Source organism: Gekko japonicus, unplaced genomic scaffold (assembly GCF_001447785.1).
Source record: "Gekko japonicus isolate JY-2015 unplaced genomic scaffold, Gekko_japonicus_V1.1 scaffold381, whole genome shotgun sequence".
NCBI lineage: Eukaryota > Metazoa > Chordata > Lepidosauria > Squamata > Gekkonidae > Gekko > Gekko japonicus.
The window spans coordinates 5,870-15,345 of NW_015172016.1; positions in this window are offsets into that span (position 1 = coordinate 5,870).

The following is a 9,476-nucleotide window of genomic DNA, read 5'->3' on the forward strand; positions in this document are numbered from 1 at the left end:
AGATGATGGGGGGCCGGGGGGGGGGGATTCGGGGTTCGTGATCTGTTTTTGTCAGTACGTATTGATGCCTATTTTGCTTTGTCAGCACATATACACACAGTGCTCAAATGCAGAAAAGAGCCCCCCGATCCATGTCTGAAACAGATCAAACCAAAGAGTCTGTTGATTTCTGGTCTCTGGTGTTGTATTCAGGATTGGCAGCTCTGGGTTGGGGGGGGAACACCTGGAGACCTGGGGGGGTGGAGCCTGGGTAGGGGGGGTTGGGGAGGGGAGGGGCCTTGGTGGGGTACAAGGCCATAGAGCCCACCTTTCAAAGCAGCCATTTTCTCCAGGGGAGCTGATCTCTGTCCCCGGGAGATCAGTTGGCAGCCCTGTGTGTATTGGGAGTACACATGTGCACTTTGGTTACCATCTCCAGATTGGGGAATTCCTGGGGATTTGGGGATGGTGTCTGAGGCGGGGAGGGACCCCAGGAGGGTATAATCCTGCTGCATCATCCCCATTCTGCCATGGAAACCAGCTGGATGACCTTGGGCAAGTCACACTCTCTCAGCCTAACCTACCTCACAGGTTGTTGAGAGGAAACACTGGAGGTGAGGGGAAGGATGGGAGCCACTTTGGGCCCCCACTGGGGAGAAAGGTGGGGGGCATAAATGGATTAAATGAATGATAATAGAGCTGGCCCTCCAGAGAAGTCTTATTTCCCAGGAGAGGTGATCTTTGTTTTGCAGATCAGTTGTCATTCCAGGAGATCTCCAGACCCCACCTGGAGATTGGCAGTCCTTGGCTAGGCTTGCCAGCACAGGGTCAGGAAATACCTAGAGATTTTGTGGGTGGAGCCTGAGGGGGAGGGGTTGGGGAGGGACTTCAGTGGGGTATGATGCCACACAGTACGCCTTCCAAAGCAGCCAGTTTCTATGGCAGATCTGATCTCTGATCTCTCGAGATCTGTTGTAATCCCAGGAGATCTCCAGCCAGCACCTGGAGGTTGGCAACTATTTGTGTTAGTGACAGCAGTTTCACCATTGCATCCAAATTCACTCTGGGGAAGCCAGACTTCCACCACCTACCACTCCTGTACTAAAGGAGCTGAAAGTAAAGGTTTTTAATGCCCCGAGTAAGGTAGATCACATCCACATAATTGTTAAAGGTCATTTAAACACAGGAATGACTCTTCTGGGGCAAGTTGGAATAGAGCACTGAGAATCGGAAAATCAAAAACAGATAGTTGCATGGAGCAGGACATAAAACATACTCATGCAGTTAAAATAATCTTAAGAGATGTAAACAGCACTAAATGCTAGCTTATCTGCAACAAGGCAGGGCCAGCATGCTGAGTGTCACGGCAGGACCAGGGGGCGTGACACAAGCAAGCAAAAGTCCAGGAACAGTCCGAGGTCAAGCCGGGCAAACCAGGTAGCAAGGTTCAAGCAGGTTTAAATCACAGTCCAAAAGCAGGGTCAGACATACCAAAGTTTCAAGTCCATAAATCACAACAATACCAGAGGAGTCAGAGATGAACGCAGGGTCAACAAAGCCAAAGGTCAAAAGCCGAGGATCAAGCCGAGAAGAATTCCACAAGGTCTGGAGCAGAGATGCAAGGATTCAGGTCCTGAACAAACGACGTTGCCAGCACAAATGACTGCTGGCAACAGACTTGCATATATACAGTGCTAGCTAATCAACTCATTAGCTAGCCAGGAGTGAGGACAGGATCCTGTCAGTAATCAGGGCTAAGAGATCTTCTGGCACGCATGCGTGCATTCTGCCTTCGCTCTCTCAGCTGTTGTCTTCTTACATTCCTGAGCCTGGTTACAGGTGGAGGCGAGTCTGATGATGAATTACTGGGCTGCAGCAGAGACTGATCCCTTGCAGGTGTTCCCTGGGAGGCTCTATCCTCCTCACCACTTAGATAGCTTTCAGCTACAGGATCCAGTCTTTGCCTTTCTGCTGCAGTACTGTCCTCAGGAGCCTGTTCAGGGTCCTCAGGAGCCTGTTCAGGGGCATCAGCAAAGGCAGGCATGACATCAGCAGGGGCAGGCATGACACTATCCCCCCCCTCAGGCCCCCCCTCATCGAAAGGGCCAGGTTTGTCCGGGTAGGCTGTATGAAAGTGCCGGACCAAGTCCGGGGCATGCAGGTGAGAGGCAGGTTCCCAGGATCGATCGTCAGGACCATAGCCCTTCCAGTCCACCAAGTACTGCAGGACACCCCTATGAAGGCGGGAATCGAGGACCTGCTGCACCTCGTATTCCTCCTCGTCATCGATCATGACAGGAGGTGGGGGTGCTGGTGGAGTGTCCCGGTTCGGGTCCGGAGGAGCTGTCAATTGCAGGAGGGATCGATGGAATACGGGGTGAATCCTGAGATGATCTGGTAGAACAAGACGGAAGGCTACAGGGTTGATCTGGGCGTCTATTTTGTAGGGCCCAATGAAGCGAGCGTTGAGCTTGGCACAGCGGCCAGGAGCGCGGAGGTACCGGGTGGAGAGCCAGACGAGGTCGCCGACTTTCAGGGGTGTCCCTTCCTGTCGGTGGCGGTCCGCTGCCCGTTTATAGGCTTCCTTGGCATGTTGTAATTGCTCCCGAAGGAGCTCGTGAAGTGCATGGAGCTCTTGGATCCTGGCATCTGCAGCAGGAACGTCAGATGGGGGTCCAACGGGCAAGAAGAAGCGGGGGTTATATCCATAATTGGCTGCGAATGGGGTGACTTGGATGGACGAGTGCACCGCGTTATTGTAGGCGAACTCGGCCAAAGGTAACAAGGAGTACCAGTTGTCTTGTTGGTACGTGGTATAACAGCGGAGATATTGTTCAAGAGTGGCATTCGTTCTCTCCGTCTGGCCGTCGGTTTGGGGATGGTACGCGGATGACAGGTGAACCTCCGTCCCCAGTCCCTGGTGCAATGCCTGCCAGAAGCGGGAAGAGAATTGCGGGCCTCGATCTGATATGATCTGTGCTGGGGCCCCATGTAGCCGGAAGATGTGATGGAGGTAGAGCTGGGCAGTTTCCGGCCCGGTGGGGATTTTCGGACAAGGAACGAAGTGCGCCATCTTTGTGAGGAGATCCACCACCACAAAGATACAAGAATGTCCGTGTGAGCGGGGAAGATCGACGATGAAGTCCATCGAGATGATTTCCCAAGGGCTCGATGGGACAGGGAGCGGACGAAGGAGGCCGGAGGGCTTGGCAGGAACCTCCTTGGCCCGGCGGCAGACATCACACGTGCTCACATACCGGTCAACGTCGGCCCGAACCCGGGGCCACCAAAAGTCTCGGGTGAGCAGATGAGCGGTTTTGTGTTGCCCGAAGTGTCCGGCTGGAGGTGCATCGTGGGTGAGGCGCAGGATGCGGGCTCGCAGGGGTCCGGGAGGAACATAGACCCGGTCCCGATGATAGAGTACGCCGTCTTTGACCGTTAGGTCTTTGGAATCCCCTTGTTGTACCTCCTGAAGGCGTTGTTGAGCCCAAGGGTCTGTAGCCTGACTGGCCCGAATGTCCTCAGCGAGGGATGCAGGTTCGGGAGCTGCGGCGAAAACGTTAGGTGGTAGGATACTGGTGTCAGGTGCTTCCGTTTTCGACGTTGGGGTATATTCCGGTTTGCGGGACAGAGCGTCGGCTTTTTGGTTTTGCGTCTGTGGAATGTAGGAAATCGTGAAGTTGAACCGCGAGAAAAAGAGGGACCAACGAATCTGGCGCTGGTTCAACCGGCGAGTGGTTTGGAGGTGCTCCAAGTTGCGATGGTCTGTGAGTACCTGTACTGGATGACGGGCCCCTTCGAGGTGATGACGCCAAACCTCGAAGGCGGTCTTGATGGCCAGTAACTCTCTTTCCCAGATGGTGTAGTTCTGTTCGGCTGAGGAGAGTTGCCGGGAGTAATAGGCACAGGGTTGCAACGGCTGAGAGGGATCCGCTCTCTGGGATAGAACGGCCCCTAAGGCCACACTAGAGGCATCAGCTTCCACTACAAAAGGAAGGTTCGGGTCAGGGTATCGCAGGAGGGGGCCGGTCGCAAAACGTTGCTTCAAAATGGCGAAGGCTTGGTCAGCTTCCGGGGTCCATCGGAAGGGTTCCTTCAGGCGAAGGAGACGGGTCAGAGGCTTGGTGAGGTCGGCATAGGCGGGTATAAATTGGCGGTAGTAGTTGGAGAACCCCAGGAGGCGTTGAACATCCTTCCGGTTTTGGGGAGGCTGCCATTGGAGAATGGCTTCCACCTTCTTGGGGTCCATCAGCGTGCCTTCAGGGGAGATAATATGCCCCAGGAACTCAACAGACTTACGATGAAACTCGCATTTTTCTAGTTTCGCATAGAGTCCATGGGTGCGCAGGCGGTGCAACACTTGCCTTACGTGGTCAATGTGTTGAGGCACGGTGGCGGAAAAGATCAGGATGTCATCTAAATAAATTACCACGAAGCGGTCGAGGAGGTCACGGAAGATGTCATTCATAAAGCGTTGGAACACTGCAGGGGCGTTGGTCAAGCCAAAGGGCATGACCAAGTGCTCATATTGGCCATAGCGGGTACCAAAGGCGGTCTTCCATTCATCTCCTGCCTTGATTCTCACCAGGTTGTAGGCGCCACGCAGGTCTAGCTTTGTGTAGATTTGAGCTCCCCGCAAACGGTCCATGAGCTCAGGGATCAACGGGAGGGGGTACCTATCCCGTATGGTGATTTTGTTCAGGGCCCTGTAGTCATTGCAGAGCCTGAGGTCTCCTGTCTTCTTTTTCACAAAGAGGACTGGGGAAGACAGAGGAGACGTAGAGGGCCGAATAAACCCTCTGGCCAGATTTTTGTCCAAATAGTCCCTCAGCGCAGCCAGCTCCGGTTCTGCCATTGGGTAAAGGCGGCCTGAGGGTAACGGAGCGTCGGGGATGAGGTTGATGGCACAGTCGTAGGGCCGATGCGGGGGTAGCTGGTCTGCCTCCTTTTCGTCAAAGACGTCTGCATAGTCCTGATAGGTGGCAGGTAAAGCGGGAGCCGCAGCGCCCAGCAGCAAAGCAGCTGGTGATGGTTCTGGCGATGGTGCTGAAGACGGGGTGTCTACCATCGTTTCCACGGAAGGCGTGGGTGCAGGACTGGTGCCGAACTGGAGCTCCTGATGTACCCAGTCTACCTGAGGGTTGTTGTGGCGCAGCCAGGAGAGACCCAGGATGACTGGAAACCTCGGCATCCTCACCAAGTCGAAAGTTATTTGTTCCTGGTGCTGCTGTATCCACAAGGTGAGTGGCTGGGTTTCTTGGACGACGGGTCCGGAGCGGAGCAGGCGTCCATCAATGGCTTCTACAAGCGCTGGGGTTGCCTTCTCTTGAAGGGGAACGCCGTGTTCTTTGGCAAAAAGAATGTCCATGAAACAACAGGCGGCCCCTGAGTCCAACATGGCGTGGATGAAGAGCCAGCGGTTGTCTGGGAGTTGCAACCGCACTGGCACCAGGAAGGGAGTCTGTGGTGAGTATGGAGTACTGGAGGACCCCAGAATAGGCCCCAAACCGGGGGGTCCGGTCAGGCTTGGGGCTGCTCTTTTACCGGTGGAGCCGGTTGTGGTGAGCGCTTCTGCTTGGCAGGGCAGCTGGAGGCAAAATGCCCGGCTTCTCCACAATACAGACACAGCTGTTGAGTGCGCCGTCTCAGCTTCTCCTCAGAAGTAAGGCGGGGCCGAGCGGTGCCAAGTTGCATGGGCTCTGTGCCTGCAGGAGGTGGAGAGGAGCCGGGGGAGGAAGGCCGGTGGAAGGTCTGAAGGGTTCTGCTGGGGAAGGCGAGAGCCTTTTTTCTGTTTTGGCGGCGGCTCTGTAACCTCCCATCAATGCGGAGACAGAGATGGATGAGGGCTTGTAAAGTGTCAGGGCGTTCACTGCGTGCAAGTTCATCTAGAATTTCGTCAGACAGCCCTTCAGTATACTGGTCAATAAACGCTGCCTCATTCCATGTCAGGTCTTGAGCCAGCAGCTGGAACTCATTGGTGTACTGAGCGACAGAGGTTTTATGCTGAGTAAGAGCCCTTATTTTGCGGTTAGCTGTTTCAGCTTTCACAGGATTGGCATAAGCAGCGGCAAAATGAGCCTTGAAAGCCTGGAAGTCAGATAGTAAGGGAGAATTCCCCACCAGCAAGGGCGTGGCCCATTTGGCAGCTTGCCCTTTAAGGAGGCTTAAAATGAAACAAACTTTAGCCTTCTCAGAAACAAAGTCCCGAGCCCTGAGCTCAATATACAGATTACATTGGGCAAGGAATGCCTGGAACTCATCAACATTCCCACCGAAACGATCAGGAGGATTTATTGGGCAACGTGGGGGAGGTGTACCAGCATTTGCTACAGCAACAGCATTTGTAGCAGCCTGTTGTTGCAAAGCAATCACAGCTTGAGTTAAGTGCTGTACCTGTGCTAGCATTTCCTCCATGGGGTCCACACCTCCGGTTGCTCCGTCTTCCATGGTGGGGATGTGTGAGCGTTGTGGGTGCTGGCAATCTGTCACGGCAGGACCAGGGGGCGTGACACAAGCAAGCAAAAGTCCAGGAACAGTCCGAGGTCGAGCCGGGCAAACCAGGTAGCAAGGTTCAAGCAGGTTTAAATCACAGTCCAAAAGCAGGGTCAGACATACCAAAGTTTCAAGTCCATAAATCACAACAATACCAGAGGAGTCAGAGATGAACGCAGGGTCAACAAAGCCAAAGGTCAAAAGCCGAGGATCAAGCCGAGAAGAATTCCACAAGGTCTGGAGCAGAGATGCAAGGATTCAGGTCCTGAACAAACGACGTTGCCAGCACAAATGACTGCTGGCAACAGACTTGCATATATACAGTGCTAGCTAATCAACTCATTAGCTAGCCAGGAGTGAGGACAGGATCCTGTCAGTAATCAGGGCTAAGAGATCTTCTGGCACGCATGCGTGCATTCTGCCTTCGCTCTCTCAGCTGTTGTCTTCTTACATTCCTGAGCCTGGTTACAGGTGGAGGCGAGTCTGATGATGAATTACTGGGCTGCAGCAGAGACTGATCCCTTGCAGGTGTTCCCTGGGAGGCTCTATCCTCCTCACCACTTAGATAGCTTTCAGCTACAGGATCCAGTCTTTGCCTTTCTGCTGCAGTACTGTCCTCAGGAGCCTGTTCAGGGGCATCAGCAAAGGCAGGCATGACATCAGCAGGGGCAGGCATGACACTGAGGTGGTTAGCATGTCAGGGCAGTGCTCAATTTCCCACTCTACCCTGAAAGGTTGCTAGGTGACCTTGGGCCAGTCACAGCATCTCAGCCTAACCTACCTTGCAGGGTTGTTGTTGTTGTGAGGATCAAAAGGAGAGAGGGGAGAATGTTGTAAGCTACTTGGGGTCCCCATTGGGGAGAACATTGGGCTATACATTGAGGAAAATAAATAATCAGAAAGGCCCACATGCACTGGTCAAAGTAGACGCTCAAGGAAGAGAGCGAGAAAGAGCAGGGAAAGCAGAGGGTTGTATTCCCCCTGTTTCTAGGGGACAAGGCCATAGACACCCCCCTCCTACATGTATGATTTTTGGAAGAACCTAGCTGTGTCCTATTGGAAACAGAATGCTGGGCTGGATGAAACTTTGGTCTGATCCAGCAAGCCTTTCTTAGGTGTTTATGAAAGCTGTGCTCATGCTAATGGAGTACATGCATCATGTATCTATGGTCATCAAGTAGATGTAGAGATTGTACTGTGGAAAAGCAGCTACTATGGATTGAAACCAGAGATACTATCATGGAAGAATGTGCAAAGACTATTCGTGTAGCCCAAAGAAAAGAGAAGCCTCGATGGCTGACTGATGAAACTCTTAAAATTGCTAAAGATAGAAGAGAAGCAAAGGTAAAAGGTGACAGAAATAGAATCAATAGCCTAAATACAGTGTTCCACTCACACATAGAGATGAAACAAAGAGAACTATTACAAAGATCAGTGTAAAGAAATAGAAGAGAACAAAAAAAAGGAAGAACAAGAGATCTGTTCCACAAGATCCAAGAAATCAAAGGGAAATTTAAATCATGTTTAGGCATGCTGAAAAATTAACACAGAAATACATTAACTAAACAGGAGAAAATAAAGAAAAGAAAGGAACAATACACTGGAGAACTGTGCAAAAGAGATGAATGGATGACATATTCCTTCCAAGAATAATCTTATGAAGAAGAACCTACAGTTTTAGAAAGGGAAGCGAGAGCTGCACTGAGAGTAATTGGGAGAAACAAGTGACCAGGGGTAGATGGGATATCAGTAGAGCTATTCCAAGTCACAGGAACTGGGTCCATCAAAATTTTATCAAGATTGTGTCAACAAATATGGAAAACAAAACAATGGCCCAAAGACTGGAAATACTCAATTTACATCCCAGTTCTGAAAAAAGGAGACATCAAAGACTGCAGCAACTATTGGACCATCACATTAATTTCTCATGCAAGTAAAATGATGCTCAAAATCTTACAACAACAAAGACTGTTAGCATTGATGGGGACGGCAAAGAATGAGATGGTTAGACAGTGTTATTGATGCAACAAACATGAAATTAAGCAAACTCTGGAGGATGACAGAAGACAGGAGGGCCTAGTATGATGTGGTCCATGGGGTCGCAAAGAGTCAGACTTCGCTGTGCAACTGAACAACAACAGCAACAACAACATGTATGGAACAAGAAATGTCAGATGTTCAAACTGGATTCAGAAAAGGAAGAGGCACTAGAGATCAGATTGCAAATTTATGTTGGTTATTGGAGCATACAAGAGAATATCAGAAGAAAATCAGCTTGTGTTTCATATATACAGAAACGCTTTTGACTGTGTGGATTTTAAAAATCTATAGCTGGCTTTAAAAGAAATGGGTATGCCACAGCATCTAATTGTTCTGATGCACAATCTATACTACAGACAAGAGGCTATTGATAGGACAGAATATGGAGAAACAGAATGATTTCCAAATGGCAAACGTGTCAGACAAGGATGCATTTTATCTCCCTGTCTCTTCAATCTATATGCAAAACACCGGATAAAGAGAGCTGGATTCGAATTGAAGGTGGAGTGAAAATTGGTGGAAGGAACATTAACCATTTGTGGCTTCAGCGATGGCGGAGGCTCTCTCCTGAACAGGGGAGGCATTCCGCGCTCCAGGGGTGTTGGAGGGGTGCCACCTCAAGTGGCACCCCCAGGTGAGCCTCAGTAAGGAGGCTAGGCGCTCTTTCTTGCCCCAATCGGTCCACCCCCCGAGAGGCTCGGTTTTTACCGAGCATAGCTGATGCCAATCGGAACAAGCAAGAAGGTGAGCGAATGAAACGCGATTAAAAGGTGTCTGTGATCAGACCGTCAATGAACCGGAGAGCGAGGCGAGCAAAAAAGTTTTAAAAGTGAGTTCCGATTCCCCCCCCCCTACCTTCAGCGGCGTCGGGAGAAATCCCGGACGTAAACAAACGGAACTGTGTTCTAAAAGAGACGGGGGGGAGGAGAACAGAAAGCACTCAAGTGTGCTAGAGACTTAACTGC